General features: G+C 34.1%; 1 protein-coding gene across 6 annotated transcripts in view; it reads right to left on the bottom strand.

The window, feature by feature from the left end:
- LOC136040881 (potassium voltage-gated channel protein Shaw-like) overlaps positions 1–23370 on the bottom strand; it is a 187767-nt gene that overhangs the window by 149032 nt on the left and 15365 nt on the right. For 2 of the 6 annotated variants that reach the window (XM_065725284.1, XM_065725286.1), the window contains one exon: positions 18520–18643. The exons of 1 other annotated variant lie outside the window; for it this stretch is intronic. The gene's annotated coding sequence lies outside the window, so the exon portion shown is untranslated. Of the gene's footprint in view, positions 1–5723; positions 5796–17730; positions 17922–18519; positions 18655–23370 lie in introns of those variants that run through there. 3 more of the 6 variants (XM_065725287.1, XM_065725285.1, XM_065725288.1) reach the window with 3 other exon arrangements.

Genomic DNA, 23370 nt, shown 5'->3' with positions numbered 1-23370 from the left:
GCAACATTCTAGGACCACTTGGTCGATAAGATGACCCCTGGGAAAAAAAAACAAAAAAAAAACAAACAAACAAATAAACACGCACCCGTGATTTGTCTTCTGGCAAAAAAATACAAAATTCCACATTTTTTAGATAGGAGCTTGAAATTTTTGTTATAGAGTTCTCTGATATACCGAATGCGATAGTGTGATTTTCGTTAAGATTCTATGACTTTTAGGGGATGTTTCCCCCTTTTTTCCAAAATAGGGCAAATTTTCTCAGGCTCGTAACTTTTGATGACAAAGACTAAATTAATTGAAACTTATATATTTAGAATCAGCGTAAAAATTCGATTCTTTTGCTGTATCTTTTAGCATCAAAATTCCGTTTTTTTAGAGTTTCGTTTACTATTGAGCCGGGTCGCCCCTTACTACTTTTCAAACAGTTCCTTACCACGAACTGTTTGAAAAGAAAATAATTCGGTATTTCGGGGCTTCTGATATTATTACTCCTTTGCGGAAGTTAGGCTCAAAATTGAAAAAGGATTATATTTTTTCTCTGGGCCCCTTCCACCTCTTAGTTCGTTTATTTTCCCGTTAGTTTTCACCTGTTTTCGCTTTATAGTTGTGTTATCTCTTAGTAGTTCTTTCGTTAGTTGAGTTATGGTTGTGGTATATATGTTTTATCGCTCGTATAGTTGTGCTATTTTCAAATTATACTCCATAATAGAGAGGCTCCGAATACCCAGCATTGTATATTAAGCTCTTAATTTGACGTTTTTTTCTAACGTGACCAGATTCGTCCTGCGCCCTTTTCATTGAATTTTTTTCCCCCATGGCATATTTCTCCAAGGAAAGATCCTCCCACATAGCCCCCTCCCTCAACCCTACCCCCAAAACCAAAAATATCCCCCTGAAAACGTCTGTACATTTCCCAATAACCATTATTATATGTAAACACTGGTTGAAGTTTGTAACTTGCAACCCCTCCCCCAGGGACTGTGGGAGAGTAAGTCATCCCCAAAAACATAGTTATTATGATGTTCGACTATGCTAAACAAAATGGCTATCTTGAAATTTTGATCCGTTGACTTTGGAAAAAAATGAGCGTGGGAGGGGGCCTAGATGCCCTCCAATTTTTTTGGTCACTTAAAAAGGGCACTAGAACTTTTCATTTCCGTTAGAATGAGCCCTCTTGCGACATTCTAGGACCACTTGGTCGATACGATGACCCCTGGGGTAAAAACAAAAAAACAAAAAAAAAACAAACAAATAAACACGCACCCGTGATTTGTCTTCTGGCAAAAAATGCAAAATTCCACATTTTTGTAGATAGGAGCTTGGAACTTCTACAGTAGGGTTCTCTGATACGCTGAATTTGATGGTGTCATTTTCGTTAAGATCCTACGACTTTTAGGGGGTGTTTCCCCCTATTTTCCTAAATAAGGCAAATTTTCTCAGGCTCGTAACTTTTGATGGCTAAGACTAAACTTGATGAAACTTATATATTTAAAATCAGCATTAAAATGCGATTCTTTTGATGTAGCTATTGATATTAAAATTCAATTTTTTAGAGTTTTGGTTACTATTGAGCCGGATCGCTCCTTACTACAGTTCGTTACCACGAACTGTTTGATTTAAGATAAATGAAGCAAAAGTGCAATGAAGCAAATTGAGGACGAATAGTTCACCACTTGGGACAAGAAGAAAATGTTTCAGGAGAAGGCGAGGGCAGGGCGGTCCTCACTTTTGCCCCGTGAGTGGAGACTTTGATCAGATGGCGGGTTATTTAACAGTTCAAAATAGGGATGAAACCTTTTAATCGACAGTGAAACACCTATAAAATTTTTACCTAAATATTTCGGACACATTTACAGGGTCCATCATCAGCAATACCACTGTCGATTAAAAGTTTTCATCCCTATTTTGAACTGTTATATTTTCGTCATGGGAAGACAGTGTGGTCTTCGAAGTTATATACGACGGTGGGTTAAATGATGGGTAAGTGGGAACAAGTGAGTGAGTGGCGAAAGGAAGTGCATGCAGATTGTAGGGCCAATGTAGGATGGCTGGCGAGTATAGTGATGAACAAATGTTTCACAAGGGTGGAAAGATTAGGCCAATTTCCCAAAATAGCAGTGAATCATAGAAATTGGAGATATTAATCTCCACTTCTTGGAATAAATACATTGGGGATAAACAGATACTCAATGGAACATAGAAATTGTAAATTGGAGATTTAGAAACATAGATAGTTTTGTAATTAGATCGTAATACTTTTTTTTATATTGTTTATGTTTATGCCTACGTAGTTTCTGTACTTCTTTTTTGTATTAATTAGAACTGAAACTTCCTTTTGTATTCCCAAAGCCCTTGGGCTTTTAGAGCTATAAAGTTATTATTATTGTATATCCTCACAAATGAAGAACGATAAGAAGTTAAGTCAATATTCGAGTGAACACTCATACTATACATCCGAGAGACCTCCGACAGAAAACTTAAAAATTGGAACTTAGAAACACTTTTTAAGTCATGGCTATCCCCCTTCTTTGGGGCTAAAATGGCAGTTTATGGGACGAAATTCTAGAAAGCGGTATTTTGCTCAGTATGGTCTCCTTTGCTGCTTAAAAAGAGCCCTAAAGCTTTAAATTTTTGTTTCAATGATCAATCATTTTTTGATAATTTTTGTCAATCAATCAATTTTTCGTTGATTGGTTTGTCAATCAATCAATCAATTTGTCAATCAATCAATTTTTCATTGACTGATTTGTCAATCAATCAATCAATTTGTCAATCAATCAATTTGTCAATCAATCAATTATTCATTGATTTATTTGTCAAATCAATCAATTATCAATTATAATCTACGACAATAGATTCAATACGATCAACGCTGGAAAGGAACATGCTAGTGGGGCATCATTTTCTGGAAGAATAAGGTATTCCTCATTGTTGTAGAGAGTACATTTAGGCTTCATTTATGTGTTGAATTTCATCGCATGATTTTCATCAATATTGACCCCTGTTTTCGAGGATGTTTAACCCTTATTTTGAATTTATGCAAATTTCACATGCTAATAGCTTTTCATGAACAAATAAAAGTTTTGTTTTGTTTTGTACATTCAGAATCGGCACAAATAGCAAATTCTATCGATGTTTATAATGTATTCAACAATTTTTTTGGCTCTGCTAAATATGAGAGATGCTTCCGCTTCCCCACCCCTTTAAGCCCTAACTTTTAAATCCAAATTTAATATTGTTGTAACAAACATTCGCTATGGTATTCACCCGTGAAAAGCAGCACCCCTTGAAGTGTTTCGCACGAGGTGGAGGCCTGGAATGTAAACAGTGCACTTTGGAGCCATGGAATTTATTCGAGAAAACCTGTTTTATAGAGGATTCCGCTCTCCCTTCCAGCTCCACCCAAAGTATTATACTTTATGGAAAGGGGAGCTTTCGCCAAGTATGACCTAAATTACCAGGCTTAGTGTGAAATATTCACCAAAAACTAGGGATACTATAGGGTATCATCTTTAAGAAAAACATTAACATATCTGAGTCTAATGTTTACAACACAGAAACATGTTTTTCAACTCAGTTGTCATTAAGGTATTATATGTTTATTGATTGTGAGCCTGATGTTAGTATTTCACAATAGAAGTCCAGAATCAAAACATAGAAATGGAATCTCTCTTTATAATGAATACACTTTAAGCGAATCCACTTCATTGAATCCACTTTAGAAGGATTTATGAGCTTCTTGACTACAGATCCGAGGCTACTATTACAATATGAAAGTCCAAAATCAAAACTGTGCTTAAATAATGATGAAAATCGCCACAACTACTCCTAACACAAGCACTTATACCACCACTACTTCCACCAACGCTTCTCCCACTTTTTTTTGCCCCAACTTTCAACTTCTTAATCAGCATTTCAGGGTTTTTCCTGGTCTCTGAATCCCTACTAAGATCCCCAAAGGGTAAGTTTCTGATTAAAGGGAATCTAAGTAAATCAATAACACAATCTTTGCTGCATAAGTTTTTTCTATTTAAATTTTTGCTTGAATTGCCAGATCTCTGATCAGATAACGATCTGAGACACTAAAATAAACTCTTATTTGTCTCCACAAAAAATTAAGGCCAAAGCCATCTAGCCTTACACAGTATTGACTAAAGGCCAAATTTATTTTATTTATCTTTTTTGCTTTTGTCTAAGCTTTAGCCAAAGATAAACAAGAGTTAAGAGCTCATATGGTACTTGTGACGAGGTCGGAAGGGCCAAGAGCTCATATGGTATGAGCTCTAGCAAAATTTCAAGAATCAATAGATTGATTTAAAAGGAAAATCAGATGCTTAATGCCGGTCAGGTTTTAAAATAAGAGCTCTGAGTCACGAGGTCCTTCTAAATATCAAAATTCATTTGGATTTGATCATCCACTCGTAAGTTAAAAATACCTCATTTTTCTAATTTTTCCTCTCCCTTCAGCCCCACACATGGATAAATCAGGGAAAACGACTTTATCAAGTCAGTTTTTACAGCTCCCTGACACGCCTACCAATTTTCATGGTCCTAGCACGTCCAGAAGCATATTACTCACCAAAGCACTGAAACACACCCCAAAGCGAGCGGATCCATTTCGGTTACGTCGATCACGTATCTGAGACATTCGCTTATTCTACCCACCACGTTTCATCGCGATCTCTCCACTCTAAGCGTTTTCCAAGATTTCCGGTTTCCCCCTCCAACTCCCACCAATGTCAACAGATCTGGTCTATATTTCAAATAAGAGCTCTGAGACATTAGTTCCTTCTAAATATCGAATTTCATTAAAATCCGGTCACCCGTTCTTAAGTTAAAAATACCTCAATTTTTCTAATTTTTCCAAATTAACCCCCCCCCCCGCCCCAGCTCCCCAAAAGAGAAAAAATCCGTTCCAATTATTTCAGCCACGTATCTATAACTTGTCCTTATTTTTCCAATCAAGTTTCATCCCGATCTCTCCACTCTAAGCGTTTTCCAAAGATTTCCGGTTTCCAAGATTTCTGTTTCCCCCTCCAACCCCATATATCCCCGGATCCAATTCGAATTGAAAATGGATCATCTGAGACATAAGATCATTCTACATATCTAGCTTCATTAAGATCCGATCACCCATTCGTAAGATAAAGATACCTCAATTTTCACGTTTTCCAAGAATTCCAGTTTCCCCCTCCAACTCCCCCCAATGTAACCGAATCTAGTCGGGATTTAAAATGAGAGATTTAAAGCACAAGATCCTTCTAAATACCAAATTTTATTAAGCTCTGATCACCTGTTCGTAAGTTACAAATACCTCATTTTTCCGAATTACTCCCCCCCCCCTACTCCAAAAAAATGAGCGGATCCGGTCTGGTTATGTCAGTCACGTCTTGGACTTGTGCTTATTCTTCCCAACAGGTTTCATCCTGATCTCTCCGCTTTAAGCCTTTTCCAAAATTTCCAGTTCAAATCCTCCCCTCTCCCCAATGACATTGGATCCAGTTGGGATTTAAAATAGAAGATCTCAGTTACTAGATCCTTCTAAACATGAAATTTCGTTAAGATCCGATCACTCCTTCGTAAGTTAAAAATACAAACACCAAAAAACAAGAAGAACAATAGGGAATTTCTCAAGACAGTGGGAAACAAATTAGAATGAATATTTCGACCCTATGTCCAAGGGCCGTCCTCAGCAATACAAAAAAAGAGAAAAAACAACTTACTAGAGGATAAAATCAATAAAACAAAAATGAACAGTTTTTCAAAACAGCCCCAGCATCCTTACCTCAGCGAAGTTCAACCAGGACTGATTAATAAATTGTGATGAAACGAGGCAATTCATTGAAATGAAAGAAAATGATTTAAAAACACGTTTTTAATGCCAGCCTAGCTTTTTTCGCTGCTGATCTCATAGGTGTATTTGTGACAGGTTCTGTGTTAATAGCTATTGGTTCTTTATAATATTTCGTAAGGTCATTTTTAATTAAATTTGTGTGTAGAGCATTTAGTGAATATTCTCCTAAATCCCTATTTAAGGAAACATTATTATTAATCTTAAGTCTGATTTCAATTGCTTCCCGAACTACTTGCTTTATGCCTAGATCATTGCTAATAATGGCGGATTCTTCAAAAAGTATTTTGTGGCTAGGATTTTCAAAAACACGGCTGCTTAAAGCAGAATCAAAAGAAACAGGAGTAATATTAGAATTCAGAGCTTTGATTATATCATCCTTATGCTGTTGTAGGCGTGATATCTTCTTTATATGGTGATATCTTCTTTATGCTGTTGTAGGCGTTTCTCGAAATTCTGGTGGGTGCTCCCTACATAGAATCTGCCACAGTCACATGGTATTTGATAGACACCTCTTTGGCGAGTAACTGGAGTTTTATCTTTACCAGAATTTAGGAAATTTATGATTTTCAAATTATTGGTAAACACAACATAGAGATTATTTTGTGTGCATAATTTTTTAAGATTTCTAGTGATTTTTGGGATATATGAAAGGTAAATTATGTTTTGGGGCTTATCAGGATTATCACATGGTAAATTATCGTTGATTTTACGGGAGTGTCTTTTCACTCTACGGTTAATTGTATTATTAGTAAATAAAAGAGGATACCCATTTCCAAAAAGTATGTCCCTGATAAAGTCTAGTTCAGCTGTAATGTAGGAATCAGAACAAATGTTTAGGGCACGATCGACGAGAGAAACTACGACACCTCTTTTAACTTTTGGGGGGGGTGTTTTGATTCCAAATGTAAGTATATATTGTTTTCTGTTGAATATTTTTGTGTTTCGTCACTATTTAAGTTAGAAATACCTAATTTTTTCTATTTTTTCCGAATTACCCCTCCCCCAACTCCACCAAAGAGAGTGGATCTGGTTCGTTTATGTCAGTTACGTATCTTGGACTTGTGCTTATTCTTCCCACCAAGTTTCGTCCTGATCTCTCCGCTTTAAGCCTTTTCCAAGATTTCCGGTCCCCCAATTCCCCCAATGACAGTGGATCCAGACGGGATTTAAAATAAAAGATCTGAGTTACGAGATCCTTCTAAATATGAAATTTCATTAAGATCCTATCACTCCTTCGTAAGTTAAAAATACCTCATTTTTTCTACTTTTTCAGAAATAATCCTCCCCCCCCCCCAACTCCCCCAAAGAGAGCATATCCGTTCCGGTTATGCCAATCGCATATCTAGGACTTGTACTTATTTTTTCACCAATTTTCTACCCGATCCCTCCACTCTAAGCATTTTTCAGGATTATAGGTTCCTTCCCCCCTTCAACTCCCCCCAACATCACCAGATCCATCCGGAATTCAAAATAAGAGCTCTGAGACACAATATCCTTCCGAACATCAAATTTCATTAAGATCTGATCACCCGTTCATAAATTAAAAATACCTCATTTTTTCGAATTTTTCCGATTTAACCGTCCTCCCAATCCCCCCCCCCCAGATACTCTAATTGAGAAAATGATAGTTTTTTAATTCAATCTGGTCTGGTTCCTGATACGCCTGCCAAATTTCATCGTCCTAGCTTACCTGGAAGTGCCTAAATTAGGAAAACCGGGACAGACAGACAGACAGACCGACCGACAGAATTTGCGATCGCTATATGTCACTTGGTAGATATCAAGTGCCATAAAAACTCACAATTTTTCATAGTTACAATAATGATAATTCATTGACATTTGTTAACCAGTCTATAATGAACCAAATGCTGCAGCCATGAGTACTTTTGGAATTAAGAAAAAAACATAGAAACTGAAGGATCTCCTTACTCCCAGAAAATTCCTTGTTAAAACAATAGCAACTTCGATCATTAATCGAAACAAAAGCTTTAGTAGATAATCATTGATTCCAATTGGAGCTTAATTTGAGTTTTTTATTATTACACGGACTAACGTTGACCTTTCTGTGGTAGTAGTCATTTTTATTCCTATAAAACTTGTTTGAAAACGAAAGAGATTCGCTTCTATTCAGTTTCCTTTTCTGGGGAGATTAGTTATTACCAACCCCTGGTGTACATCGAGAAGCTCTATTTATTCTGAAGCATAGCATAGTGCTTTCTATTACACTTAGCTGACTTCATATCACGGATTTACTTTTCTTCCGTGCGTGAGACGCACCAACTGGTGTAAACGACATTTGAAAGCGGACTTTTACTCGCTATTTTCTTTGGCATCAAATGTTAACTGACCACCATATGAAGTGTTCTGTATAAACCGTTTCTTCTCAGAAACATGTAAACCAGTTTCTCTCAGAGGCAAGCAAACCAATTCTTCTCAGAAGCATGTAAACCGGCTCTACTCAGAAGCTTGTAAACCAGTTCTTCTCAGAAGTGACTAAACCGGTTCTTCTCAGAAGCATGTAAACCGGTTCTTCTTAAAACCATATAAACCCGTTCTTCTCAAAAGCATAATTCCTCACTTTGAAGGTTATGAAAATGTCTAACGTTAAATTTTATTTTTGGTTTATTCAAGGTAAAAAAAAATCAAAAATCTGATTTTTGGCAGACATGATTGTGTGCAAGATGGGTAACAAAACACATGTACCAACATGTTTCCTATAACGTAGTCAGCTTCTCTGACAAAGCGTTCCACTCTTGCTTCTATGAATTTTTCTGCTTATTACGGAGCAAGAAAATAATAAGATGTATAGCCATAATTAAATAAATGACGCATCTTTAATATAACAACCATTCGATATAACACTTAGACAAATTTGTCCTTTACTAGACGTAGATACGTAGACGTATAGCCCCGTCAGATGTATCTCCGTTAGATTCATTAGACGTATCACGTTAGAAGTTACGCTACAATTGGGACTGTCACTCATCAAAACAGTCACACATAACAAATGAACGTGTCATATAATGTCACTTATCGTCACTGTCACGCTTGAAAGTCATGTCTGACATCTTCACACTTGCCCCTGTAGGAATTACCACATATTGTTTTACAAGCTGTTCTCAAAGATAGGATGAGTAGGGCAATGTGGATCCGAAGAATCAAAGACTAATTCAACATAAATTGTCTTGATGATCCTCTCTTTAAGAGTTTTGCCTCAAAAGCTTCTCAAAAACAATATTTTCTTATCATATCCATTTTTTCAATATATTTACACTTTCAAATTTTTATGTATTTTCATACAAAATACATCATATTTTTACTTCATAATTGTGTATTTTTTTTATATAGAAATGCAAGAAAATATATAAACATCCAAAAATGAGTATATTAAATAATACAAAAATAACAGTCTAATAAAAATGTAAAAAGAGTAGATAAAATAAAATTTACTTTTTTTAAAAATTAGCAATTCAGGGATGTAAAACATTACAAATCATGACCTTGAACATCGTAACATTTTTTTTTTACTTTTCGTATGAAAGGCTTATAAGCCTTACTTTTGCTTTTGTAAAATTATTAAACTGTTAGAAATGGCCTTTCATTTTGGACAGGAGGATATCCTCGTTGTACCAAAGCTCACTCCCACTCAAATGGCAAAAACATCAGCTTAATAGAAAGTTTCCATGAACATCATATGCTCAACTAAAGCAGGAACAGGTAATCAAATCCTTTGGAAAGCATGGGACTTCCTTAGGAAAGAGAAAGCAAGATTGATAAATTAACTTTCCAACTGAAAACTAGTTAAATTTTTTGCAGATTCAGCCCATGAGCATTGGCTTTGACATTGACAAAGTATGGTAATATTATCAGCAACATTACTAGTTTACAAGAGGCTTTCTTCTGTCAGAGATTAATTTTAGAAGTAAACTCATGACTGGATCCAGCAAAATATGGAAAATGGACAATAGACTTTCCGGTCCTAGAAGTAATCAAAGCTCTAGGGGTAGTCAAGAGTAACTAGATAACAATATATTTAAACAGAAATAATAATTGTTATTGTTCAAAAGTTATTATTTTATTATTCTTCTTGGGCCAACTGAAAATTTTAAGGGACAAATTTCATCAAAAAAAAATTCCTAAAAATACACTCAAAAGAAGTTGCGTCATCAGCCAAGTCGTTTTAACTTTTTTTTGTCACTGTTAACAAACTCTTTCCTTTTCCAGAAATTTACGATTGAAATTTTAACTCTTTTTCTAGGGGGGTGGATTAAAGTTTACCTTATTCGACTTTTGAAAGCAAAAATGTCCAAAATAAAGAACAACAAGGGATTCAATTTTCTTTTATTTCAAAAACTGCAAGATATAAGAATAGGAAAAATAAATAAGCGAGAAAAAGCAAGTTTTATATTATTAACCGAACAGTAATTATATTCGTGTATAATTATTTATTTATATGCAAATGTTTTCGCGAAAACAGCACTATATTTTTTTTGAAAATTCGCATTCCCGGTATGAAAAAAAAACTGTCTCAACAGGTCACAACTATGTGAAACTTAATGGTCATAGGTCACAGCTTTAGGGCCTTAATGTTGGAAAACATTTTTCAAATGAATAATTTCAAAAAAAAATTTTCGGTAAAGATGAGTATCTGTGCTAAATATATTTTCTAAAGCAAAATCAATTTAATTTTACTGTTGATTTAGCTTGATTAATTTTTCGGTATAAATATGCAAAACGGTTTGCGAGTAAAATAAAATTTAACTTGTATCCTGGTAAGGGGGGGGGGGTATTTTTTAAGAAAGTAAAATAAAATAATTTTAAAGTTTTCGGAGCAATCAAACTCTCATTCATAAACTATCATATTAAAATAAACCGTCACTCAAGCTTTACCAGTCAAATCTTTTCAGTTAAGATTGACAGCGGTACAAACTTGAGAAACTGTATGAATAGAGAGGCAAAGATTCTTTGGGGTTGTTTTAATGAAGACACATAAAGAGTATTATTCACAATCTACGAGGGGAGGAATTATTTTGTTTTAAAGAAAGTAAAACAAGGTGGTTTTCAAATTTATTTAAAATAAACTGCCTCTCAAATTTTTTTTAGTCAAGTCTTTTCAGGAAGATTTACAACGGCACAATTCACGAAAATGTAGGAAAGGAGAGGCACAAATTTTTCGGGGCTATTTTAATGAAGATATAAAAAAGTACTAATCCATTTCTAAATTTTTTGTTTTTATGAAAATAGAAGTAAGGTATTTTTCAACGTTCGGGGGAGAATTAAGCCCTCATGCATAAAGCATTTTATTAAATTAACCCCTCATTCAAATTTTTTGAACGAGCATGACTAGATTATTAACTTGATAATAACCAAAATATAATTAACTTAAGATAATTGACTAAATTTTGAAATAGATTTTTACCTAATCATGACAAGATTAAAAAAAACAGCATATAGATCCTCTAAAAAAGACAACGAAAATAAGGGTTAGCTGCGGTTACATAAGTGAGAACTCTCTCCTGAGTGTCCCAAATGCCTTTTTAGCACCCTCCTCCGACTCGTTTTGATAGCGTAAAACTATACTTACAAGAATTTATTAACCCTATTCAAAGGTTTTGTCATGTTTATTTTATTATGGTAAACAAAGTAGCGGATTTTTTCTGATTAGTAAGATATTTGCAATGACAAAACTCATTCCATTCTGTTTTTTATATATTGCATGTTAATTGAAGGAGAAAGAGAGACCATTTCCTCTATTTCCCTGTTTAAAAAGACATTTAATTACATTGGTTCACTCTTGTGACGTCAATCGTCACATTTGTTTTACCCGATAATTCCTTAATCGTGTAAGTAAATAATTTCTTAGACCACACTGTCTTTCCATTCACAGAGCTAGTTTGTTTGTTGTTTTTTTTTGTTTTTTTTTGTATTTTTTTGTGTCCACTGCTTTGTTTAAATATTATACACGAATTTTTTTATTTATTTTTTTTTTGTTTTGCCCACTGCTTTCTTTAAACATTATTCCAGTTTTATCTCGATATTTTCATTTGTTAAGTTCTGTTAATCGTATAAGGGAAGCCATATGACCCTGCCTTTTTACCCGTTGTTGTGTTTACTTTTTGTTATATCAAATTTCCAGTCAGTAAAAACAAAGTGGACCTGACTGTATTCTTGGTTGGAAATGGATTCTTGGTCAAGCAATTAAAAAATAGTTAAAAATTACAGCATTCTTTACAAATCAACTCTCTGCGGTTAATAAAGAGCGGGGGTTGACAGGCGATGTTGACCACCCCCTGTGAAATATAGGGTGTGGGGACTTTGTCTAACAATACATAATGCATAAAAGGATATTTATTAAGAGATAAAAACCAATCCAAATTGCAGCGGTAGCTAAAAACCCAGTAAGAGACAATTACGTCCCATACTAAGAAATACAGCGGCCCATAACTCCTAAAAATAGAGTCAGATCGAAACACAAAGTTTAGTATTAGAGTCGCCTTGTCCGAAACCCCTACATTGGAAATTTACAGTTGCTTAAATTGAATGACTAAGAAAATCCCTTGGCTTGAAAAATGGGAAAAGTTGCTTGCACTAGGATATTCTGCATTGCCGGCAATTTTTCCCCTTTTTTTTCCTCTACCGCTAGTGGGACACTGATACATCACAGAGAGCTGTTTAATGGCTAATTTTGAAGGAAATTTATGTATTTAAAAACTTTTTTGTAATTCACAATAATAATAGAAGAAGAATATTAAAATAATATTATTTTATTATAATATTATTTCTATTAATCATTTAATTATTTTATTTTTTAATTATTATAATTATTTTAGTTTAATAATATTAATATTATTTTAAAGGAATATTAAAATATGATCTTTAACTGTAATAATGGCAAAATACTACACATCATGGGAGAATTCTTCAATTTTGATAATGCAAAGTTTTTTTTTTACTTTTTTTGTGAGACACGCATATCTGCAGTCGCTGACACAACGCATTGGGAAAATCGTCCAGAAAAGATAATTTACTTTAAAAAATAGTGATGGACAAATTAGTTTTGTCTAAGGTACCAAGATTATTTAGAGAAACTTGAACTTTAGTTTATTTCCGAGGATTTCAATAATTTATCTTTTCCTCTAAATGCGATTCATCGAAATTTAGTGTGCATTTTTCCGCAAATCTTCCGTAAGTTTTTTACAAATCAATTGCTTTCCTGTAACGGAAATTAACATAAAATTTCAAAGGAAGGAGGTAAAATATCAATTCACGTGCTCTGTTACTGAAAAATTTGACAGAGAGAAAACTGCTAAGAACCTCATTCCGGAAAAACACGATTTAAGATTTTGAATCCTACTTTTCAAACACTCTCTATTCAGTTAATAGAATTTTATGAGCTTAGCCTTTTCTTCAGCTAACAATGATTTAAGAAAATAAAAGGGATAGGATAATGTCGCTCTCAGGTTGCGAATTACTTCTTCTAAAATTGTACTCCTATCTTTATAACTTGTATTTTGGCTCAACATGTTTTTCGCAAAACGGTTTTCTGTAAAACACAGTATGTGGGAATTGTAGAGTTTAAGGATCGCATTGTACCGTTTTAAAAATAAATAGATACAGTTGTTTTAGATACCGACACCTCTATTTATTAGCTTTATTGTTAAACTAGCCATTTTCGATGCTGGTCTCTTTAGCTATTATGCTACTAGTACTGCAACCACTAACGACTCACCACAGCACCTGAGGTCAATACAGCCATGCACACTCCTCCTCTATCTCAATTTATCCAAAGCCTACCTTTACAACCCCTCCCAAGAAGTTCCAACTCCCCTTCAATCTTTCCATACGACATTCTCCCACCCATTCGGGTATGGTCCAATTTTGGTTGGCCCCTAGATGGTTTAGTGGAGGATACGGGAAAAAATGGTCAGAACTCGGCGAAATTGCAACATCATTTTTTTTACTCCAAAATGTGTAGAAAAATAATTTGAATAACACAAAAAAAATATCCACCAAATCCCCTTTGCACATGTGTCTTAAATTCGCCCTTGAAGGAAGAAATGAGGGGGGAATAAATTTTTGATTTTATGAATATTTTGGAGTTTAAATAGTCGTTTCCTATCAAATCAAGCATGCTGACTTCAAATCTGAACTCAGGTTTTGATCTTCTGCAAGTAGGATTTTGGTCGATTTTTTTTGTGTAATTCGGCTGATTTTCTGAACATTTTGGTGTAGAAAAAAATTTCTGTTGCAATTTCCCCGAGGTCAAACCGTATTTTTAGTCAACTAGTTGACCGACAAGGACTATTATTGGCAACCTGTCATCCTTCAATCGCAGAACGTTTCTTATTCATCTATGAATAAAAACGATAAATAGGTTCATAGTATTAACTAGGCTAAAAAAGAATATTAATCCATCCATGGTTTCGGAAATTCTAACATCGACTTTTACCAGTCATTTCTGTTCGTTATTTACCTTCAATTTATCATTTTTACGGAAAGTAATCGACTTTGAAGAAACAAAACCAAAACAAGGGGTTAGATACTAGGGTCAATTTGTCTCATTTTTCGTGCCTGATACATATAAGAGTACATTACGTCAAGGCCATATCTGCGAAAGGCTAGGGGGCTCTGGCCCCCCTCCCAAAAAAAATTTCCGACCTATAAAACCGTAAAAAATATGCATATAAGCAAATTTCTCATGCATTTTTTTAAGTTTCTTCGTAAATCTCCCCTCCCACTGAAAAAAGTCCTGGATTCGGCCTTGCTTTGCATATGGTTATACTGACTGAAAAATCCGTATTTAGTTTCGAATACATTCAAAAGCGCATTACCTATATATATTTAAGGTTGAACTGGCTGTAAAATCAATTTAATATATTAAATTACTTCATCGGATCCCTGGTCAAAATGTTTCTGCACACTTCACGTTGCCTAGGCAACGTAAATCTGGTTTTATTTTAAATTGACTCTACCTAAGTGAGCACTGATGAGTCGGGGGCCTACGGGTCCAAGCTCAGGTGAGTAATCATCCAACCTTTTGGTGAAGTTTCTGGAAAGTGAAAACATCCACTACAGAAATGGAATATTCTTGCCCCTTTCACAAATGAATGAAGATGTATACCATTTTCGGTTCAAAAGTCTTTAAGATATAAGAAACAGGAGAAAAGCCGTATCAAGGATCTTTGTTCAGGGGGTTTTACAAAAAAAGACTTTTAAAAACGCATCAAAAATTTGTTTACACGGGTTTTTGTAGACATTCTCACAAGTCGGACAAAAATTACAGGGGGGGGGGGCAAACCCTGACCCACCCCCCTATATACGGCCATGGGTGGAAGGTCTATATGAGTAAATAAAATAACAAATTTAAGTCAAAATTTGCTTAAGTATGCTTAGCAATGATCATATTACCAAAGGCAGTAACATCAATTCCGTTGTTTTAGGGAAATTTATTAGCAATAATAGTCATAAAGTAGCAAGAACAGTCGAAATGACTTTGGGTTGTTTGGATGGGTTGACTTTGGTAAGTGGAAATTACACAGTCTTATATATCTTAACAAATTAGGCTAAATTGGGAATTCCATTTTTAATGATAAAAACCTTCATATGCAGTTATGCAGTTTTTTCGTAGTAGCGGGCGCCAAATTTAAAAGAAATGTTTAAAAATCAGCAGAAATAAGCTAAGAACATATAGAATAAGCACCGAAGAGCTTTAAAAGGTATAGCTTTAGTTTGGACTTGTACGAGAGCTTTCACTGTATTTGTTGTCTTTAAATATCAACAGATTGTTAATGTTTGAGTTTTTACGGCTGAAAAGCGTTGTCAAATTTAACTTATTAGTTTCGCTCATTTATTTTCGGTTTGTTCGTGGCAACATTGGTAAAAATGTGGTACTGCAATATTAAATAGCTTAGAGACAACCAACAGAAAAATCTTAGAAAATAGCCATTTCCAGGTGTGATTATGTCTAAAATGGGCCCAGGGAACGAAAACTGTTTTCAGTTGAAAAAAGTTTTCGGATTGAGTATAATACGGAGTGGAGTCTTTATTATGTTCAATTCAGAAAACGGATGCTCTGTTCCAGCAGCAGAATGGGGTAGACACGCCACTGCCTGTATAAATTCTTCAACAATTGTAAGGAAGGACTGCCAGCTCCATCTCTAAAATCAGCAGCACACTTCGAGAAATTCACTGCAGACTGATTAACATCTAAATGACTGTCGACTGAACAAGATTCAACTGATAAAAGCTGTTGATTATTGACAGGATAGTGCAAAATCTGTTTGCTTTCTCATGTCATTGCAAATGATAATCTCACAATTTTCTCTTCCTTATAACTGAATGAATGTGTGGTAAAATTGGTATGGTGACAGGATAGTGCAAAATCTGTTTGCTTTCTCATGTCATTGCAAATTATAATCTCACAATTTTCTCTTCCTTATATCTGAATGAATGTGTGATAAAATTGGTATGGTGACAGGATAGTGCAAAATCTGTTTGCTTTCTCACATCATTGCAAATGATAATCTCATGAAAGAGAAAGCTATCCTAACTTACTGTGAGTAAGCAAAACAGGTATTTTCCCTTCCTTATAACTGAACAAATGTGTGATAATATTAAACGATCGCGAAGTGAAAGAATGTTGATACTTATATCAGCGTAATTAACCTAGGAACAGCAGAATTATTTCACGAAAACAAAATAGATCACTCAGAAATCTGCAAGTTATTCATTATTAACCAGCGTTATTCACCAGCGTAAAATAACTATACCATGAATTAAAAAAAGGTAACAAAAATGTCACTTTTTTTGGACCGTAACATAAAAAGTGACCTTTTAATTAAACCGTACCGAAACTGGTACGAACGTAGCCTCGGTGGCCTGACAAACTCCTCAACCCTGAGGAGCAATTGTGTTTGTTGTATAGCGTCTAATAATAGCTGTACTACTCAGTATTGCCAGATGGAGTGCATTTGCTCTGTTTAAGAACTTTTCAAGTGATTAAGCATTAAATTCTTCAAATCAGTGATTATTCAAAGTATTTGTATTTAAGTTCTGCCTGGACCGCACTTTCGCTCAAGAAGTGGTGACTTTTGGCGCATCTTCAGCATTATGGCCTCACTAGCTTATACTAGACATATGATAACCCTGATACCACCATTTGTGTAGCTCCAGGCATTTAGGTGGTCAAAGAAAATATATACAACAATAACAAACTTGGCTAGTACAACTGAAAATGCATAAAGGCAATCGCTGAAATATACCTACACATTTCACAATGAAACGCAATTCACGTGATGCTTGTCTTGACTCTTCAACCTCAACAGCTGCAATTTTGTGAACTATTATGAAAGTACTCCAAATGAGCAGCGACAGATACACAGGATAGGGGTAGAGTCAAACCCACCCCTTGGCTTGCGTTTAGTTTAATTTCTGTATAGTTTAAAATAAGTTAAATCTCTGTGTGGCCGTAAATAGATAAGAAATTAAACATATTCTAAAATACATAAAGCTATATATATATATATATATATATATATATATATATATATATATATATATATATATATATATATATATATATATATATATATATATACAGCTGCAATTTTGTGAGCAACTATGAAAGTACTCCAAATGAAAAGCGACAGATACACAGGATAGGGGGAGAGTCAAACCCACCCCTTGGCTTGCGTTTAGTTTAATTTCTGTATAGTTATTTCTGTATAGTTTAAAATAAGTTAAATCTCTGTGTGGCCGTAAATAGATAAGAAATTAAACATATTCTAAAATACATAAAGCTATATATATATATATATATATATATATATATATATATATATATATATATATATATATATATATATAGTGAAGCGTACCTCCAAGTATAGAATTCAAACACCAAGTTAGAGAAATAGTAGAAATATCCCGAGAAAGTTGTGCTTCACTAGTGCTGGATGGCAGTGAACTAAATTTCTGGAGATTTCCATCTTCCCTTAGTTATAGAATCAGCCTGTTGCTCTCGTGTCCTGGAGACAGTTTCATTAGTGCGTAAAATCGCCAATCAAGGTTGGCTTCAAAATTTCCTAGCCACTATTTGCTTAAAAAGAGCCGCAATGTTGGTGATAGTTACAAAAAAGAAAGCTATAGAAAGTCGGAGAGAGAAAAGATTGTGCAACTTGTATAAAAATGTGACTTTTTTCAGACAGTATAAATTTAAAAATTTAGACACGGAGAGTGATTAATTGGTAAGGAGCAGGTTAAAAGGCTCCATTGCTTTATTGTCGCAAGACGTGAGAAAAACAATAGCACAGAAACAACAAGCTTTTGTAAACTCTTTCCTAGACAGAAGAAAACTAGTGGAAAATTACTGGAAATGAAAACGAAAAAAGTTAATAAGAAGAAAAATAATGTCTCAAAACCAGTGATTAACCAAACGCACCTATAAAAACTAGAAACTAAAAAAAAAATCTAGGCAGAAGAAAACTGACGGAACATTACTGGAAATGAAAATAAATAAAATCAGTAAGAAGAAAAAATATACCACAAAACCATTGATACATCTATTACAAACACACCTATAAGGACTAGAAACAAAAAGAGCTAGGCAGAAGAAAACTGGTGGAAAATTATTGGAAACGAAAATGAAAAAAGAAAAAAATAGATACCAGGCAGCGAAGCTGAAAAGCTTCTAAAGAAGATGACGATTGAAGTGTATCTTATCCTTGACATTCCATACGGTAGTCGAACCTGATATTCAGTGTATCATTTCTTTCACTGGTTTAAAATTTCCTACAAAAGAACTAATCGGATTTTAGATTCTTTTTAAAGGTTCAGAATATGGCACAGAAACAACGAGTAAATACAATAATGGGAAGCAGGGAAGGGTTAACTGATTTCTTGCATACGCTTAAAGAATAGTGTGATTTACTTACAAACATGCTACAAAATGTACTTACAAAAATACATCTTACTTACAAAATGTTATCGGCTTGGAATTACAAAATAAGGCAATGGACTTAAAGCATACTTTATAAAAAGGAAGCATAGGATAGTAACCTCTCTTTCTTCCTTTGAAAATAAAACGAAATGAAAATTTAGGATAACGGATATAACCGGTTTCCGGTACACACCAGTATAACATAGGACAATAATCTCTCTTTTTCTCTTTACTTCAACTTTGTGATGGCTTTCAAAACAATTTCTCGAACCATACTGCTTTTCTATATACAAACAAAAGTCCACATAGTTTCTTGTCACTTGTATTTTTGTTCTGTTTTTATTTTTTCATTTTCTTTATAAGTTTAGTTTGCCTGTTTGTTTTTCGCTGATAAATTCTCCGGGGCGTGAAATCGAAATGTTCAGACTTTTATTATCATTATTAGTGAAAAAAAAAAGTTTGTTTTACTATTTTCTATTGTCTTATTTGAAATGCTATACCCGTTTTTCCGAATTTCGTTTCGCTTTATTAGCATTGAAAAACTTTTTGGTGCATCAGTGAGCACTTTTTACATTAAATAATTAATATTTATAGATTGTATAGTATAACCTATAAAATACAAATTATCTCCCACTCATTTTGGCTTCATTCTACTCTGTAGTAGATTTTGCCTCTTTAGGCTGATGCTTCCAAACCTCTTTAGGCTGCTTGCTTTCCATGTGAAAAAGTAGTTTTGCTTGTTGGTCAACATGGGGGACTGCAAATCTTCTATATGGGGTTTTCAGGTGGGGTGATATCGGTGGTGTGATTTCCATTTCGGTCTGACATTATTTTCGAGGGGTGTCGGTAAGGCCGTATCAATGGGGAGGATTTACCTGGTTTGAAACCACCAGCAAATTTCTGTTCAGCTCGAAAAAGTAACAAAAATCTATATAAAATATTTTTCGCTACGTTTTTTAAAGTTTTTTTTTAAACTTCCCTCGCTTGAACAAAAAAAAAACTCATTTGAGTGAGTAGGTCCACATAGATCGGCCGACAACTGAACATTGGTGACCCCATACGCCATAGAAAATCAATTTACTATGCATAATTTCTGCCCATCAAAACTTAATCATCTTTACACGTCGGTATTGACTGACACAGTAATCTTTTGATAATTTGGTGCATTTTGAAGTGTTTCATTTCTGTCTTTGACATTATTTTCTTTTTCGGTATTGCTCTATCTTCTTGTCTTTTGCATGACAGTCTTCAAATAAATGAATAATTAAATATTTGATATCTCATTCCTAAATTGAAGCTGGGTCATATTTGAATCGTTGGGTTTTGGGGTTTTTCTTCTTTTTGCCTTACTGCTCTGTCTTATAGTCTTTTGTAAGATGTTTCTAAATAAAATGAATAATTAAATATTTGATATCTCATTCCTAAATTGAAGCTGGGTCATATTTGAATCGTTGGGTTTTGGGGTTTTTCTTCTTTTTGCCTTACTGCTCTGTCTTATAGTCTTTTGTAAGATGTTTCTAAATAAAATGAATAATTAAATCTTTAATATCTCATTCCTAAATTGAAGCTGGGTCGTATTTGAATCGTTGAGTTTTGGCTTTTTCTTCTTTTATCTTTTCTGCTCTGTCTTATAGTGTTGTGTAAGATGTTTTTCAAATAAATGAATAATTAAATATTTACTATATTCTTTGTTAAGCTATTCAGTCAAACTTTTGTGTGCCGGTTTTCCAATAAATGATTTATTAAGCATTGACTATCTTTACTAGTACATTGAAGTTTTTGTGTATTTTGAAGCGTTTAGAGTATTGTTGTTAATGTGATTTTCTTTTCTTTTTATATTATTATTCCGTCTTCTTGTCTTTTGTATGACAGATTTTCAAATAAATAAATGTTTTCCTGTTAAATTAACCTTAAATAAAGTTCAGTTATTTTGCTTTGTTACTAGGTTATTCGGTAACTGAAAACAAACCTTATTTAAGTTCTCAAAGTAAATTTTGCTGTAAGAGAAATGGCAAAGGATCCTACTCGATTCACTGAAAATAGTAAGACTTGATTAAGATACGTTTTTATAAAACGTTTTGACAAATACGTTTTTATAAAACGATAAAAAGCAAGTTTTTATCGGCAATAAGAAACTTTAAAAAAACGAAAAGGTAGGTAAGAGAGAGATAGCTGCTATAGTAATCTCAAGTACGACTTTAAAGTAAATTGAATTTCCTTTTCGTCTTGTTCTTCAATAAATGAAAATAAATGTATGTATGTTAGCTGAGTTTTGTCACAGCGAGTTAACTTCTAAATAGCGCATAAAAATACAGCAATGGGTAAAAAAAGGAATATACGGCTTAAAGAATAATATTAAAGGCTTCCGAAACTAGGCCAAACAAACTAAATCAATGCAATTAAGCACACTTTTAACAGGGGAGTATAGGAAAGGGGCGGAACCAGAGGGATCCCGAACGATCACTGTCCCTACCCCCAATAAAATCTGGCACCCTCATTTGTTTTTCCCCTTTTTCCAAATTTACTTGTCAATTTTGTCAATTATTGGCACCCTTCTCATATACCCCCCCCCCCCAAAGATTTCATTCTAGATTCGCCTTTGACATAGGACAATATTTTTCTCTACGAAATATTCTATATTAATTTCAATTAGAAACTCAATGTCCTTAGAACCCACGTCCTTTGATAAACTCAAATAAATCTGCATTAACTTTGCCAACTGAATTTTAGTGTCAAAATTTTATGAAACATCAAAGACTTTATTTATGCACGTATGGTTAATATGGTTAATATTAAAATGGTTAATGCACGTAAAAGAAATTTACAAGTGTCAAATTGTTATTTACGATTATTAAATAAAAAAAAACTAATTTTTTTAGCTGAAAGTAAGGAGCGACATTAAAACTTAAAACGAACAGAAATTACTCCGTATATAAAATGGGTTGTCCCCTCCGCAATCCCTCGCTCTTTACGCTAAAGCTTTTAATTGTTTTAAAAAGTAGAATTGTGGCAAAGAGTTAAACTTTAGCGTAAAGAGCGAGGGATTGCGGAGGGGACAACCCATTTTATATACGGAGTAATTTCTGTTTTTTTTTATTTAATTTCTGAATGTTTTTGAATTAATACATGTTTGGTTTTGGCTCTCCGCACATAAATTATTCAAATGAAATTTGTATATTAATTCTTTTTTTGGCTAAATGGCTTTCTCTTAGTTTTGATCAGACGATTTTGAGAAATAAGGGGTGGAGAAGGAGGCCTAGTTGCCCTCCAATTTTTCGGTTACTTAAAAAGGCAACTAGAACTTTTAATTTTTAACGAACGTTTTTATTAGTAAAAAATTTACGTAACTTATAAATTAGCAACTTACGTAACAAACTTTCATAATCTTATATTTTTATTATGTATACAAGGGGGTTTGTATCCTCGTTAATACCTCGCTCTTTACACTAAATCTTAAGTTTTGTCCCAATTCTTTAAGAATGACCCCTGAATCAGAAAGGCCGTAGAATAAATAGTTGAAATTACTAAAAATACTTTAGCATAAAGAGCGAGGTATTTATCTCCTCCTAAATACCTCGCTCTTTATGCTAAAGTATTTTTAGAACCCCTTATATGCGTAATAATCTCTGTTCGTTTTAAGTTTCAATGCTACTCCTTCCTTTCATTTGAAAAAACGTTTTCATGTTTATTTTTCAGTGTTTTCTTATAGTAATGCTAGAAAATCATGCGCCCTTTTCCTTGAATTTTTCTTCCCCCATGACAGATTCCTCCCCCAGGGATTTTGGGGGAGTAAATGATCCCCAAATACATAGTTATTATGGTTTTCGACTATGCTGAACAAAATGGCTATCTCAAATTTTGATCCGTTGACTTTGGGAAAAAAATGAGCGTGGGAGGGGGCCTAGATGCCCTCCAATTTTTTCGGTCACTTAAAAAGGGCACTAGAACTTTTCATTTCCGTTAGAATGAGCCCTCTTGCGACATTCTAGGACCACTTGGTCGATACGATGACCCCTGGAAAAAAAAAATAAAATAAAATAAACACGCACCCGTGATTTGCCTTCTGGCAAAACATAAAAAATTCCACATTTTTGTAGATAGGAGCTTGAAATTCCTACAGTAGGGTTCTCTGATACGCTGAATCTGATGGTGTGATTTTCGTTAAGATTCTATGACTTTTAGGGGGTGTTTCCCCCTATTTTCTTAAATAAGGCAAATTTTCTCAGGCTCGTAACTTTTGATGGGTAAGACTAAACTTGATGAAACTCATATATTTAAAATCAGCATTAAAATACAATTCTTTTGATGTAGCTATTGATATCAAAATTCAATTTTTTAGAGTTTTGGTTACTATTGAGCCGGGTCGCTCCTTACTACAGTTCGTTACCACGAACTGTTTGATTGGCAGTGCTGTAGGGTTTAAATCAACTCTAGTTGACTGCTGAGTTAAATCGTAAGAAATGATGATTTTGGGGTTGGAATCACCAGAAAAGAACCTGGAAATTTTACCTTAATACAGTTAGCCATTGCCATGAAATTGCTGATTTGTCATTTTGATAACCTGTATGTTTATATGCTT

This window comes from Artemia franciscana, chromosome 21 (genome assembly GCF_032884065.1).
Source record: "Artemia franciscana chromosome 21, ASM3288406v1, whole genome shotgun sequence".
In the NCBI taxonomy this organism is placed as follows: Eukaryota; Metazoa; Arthropoda; class Branchiopoda; order Anostraca; family Artemiidae; genus Artemia; species Artemia franciscana.
Note: the sequence above shows the minus strand (reverse complement) of the source record. Positions and strands in the feature narration are given on the sequence as shown.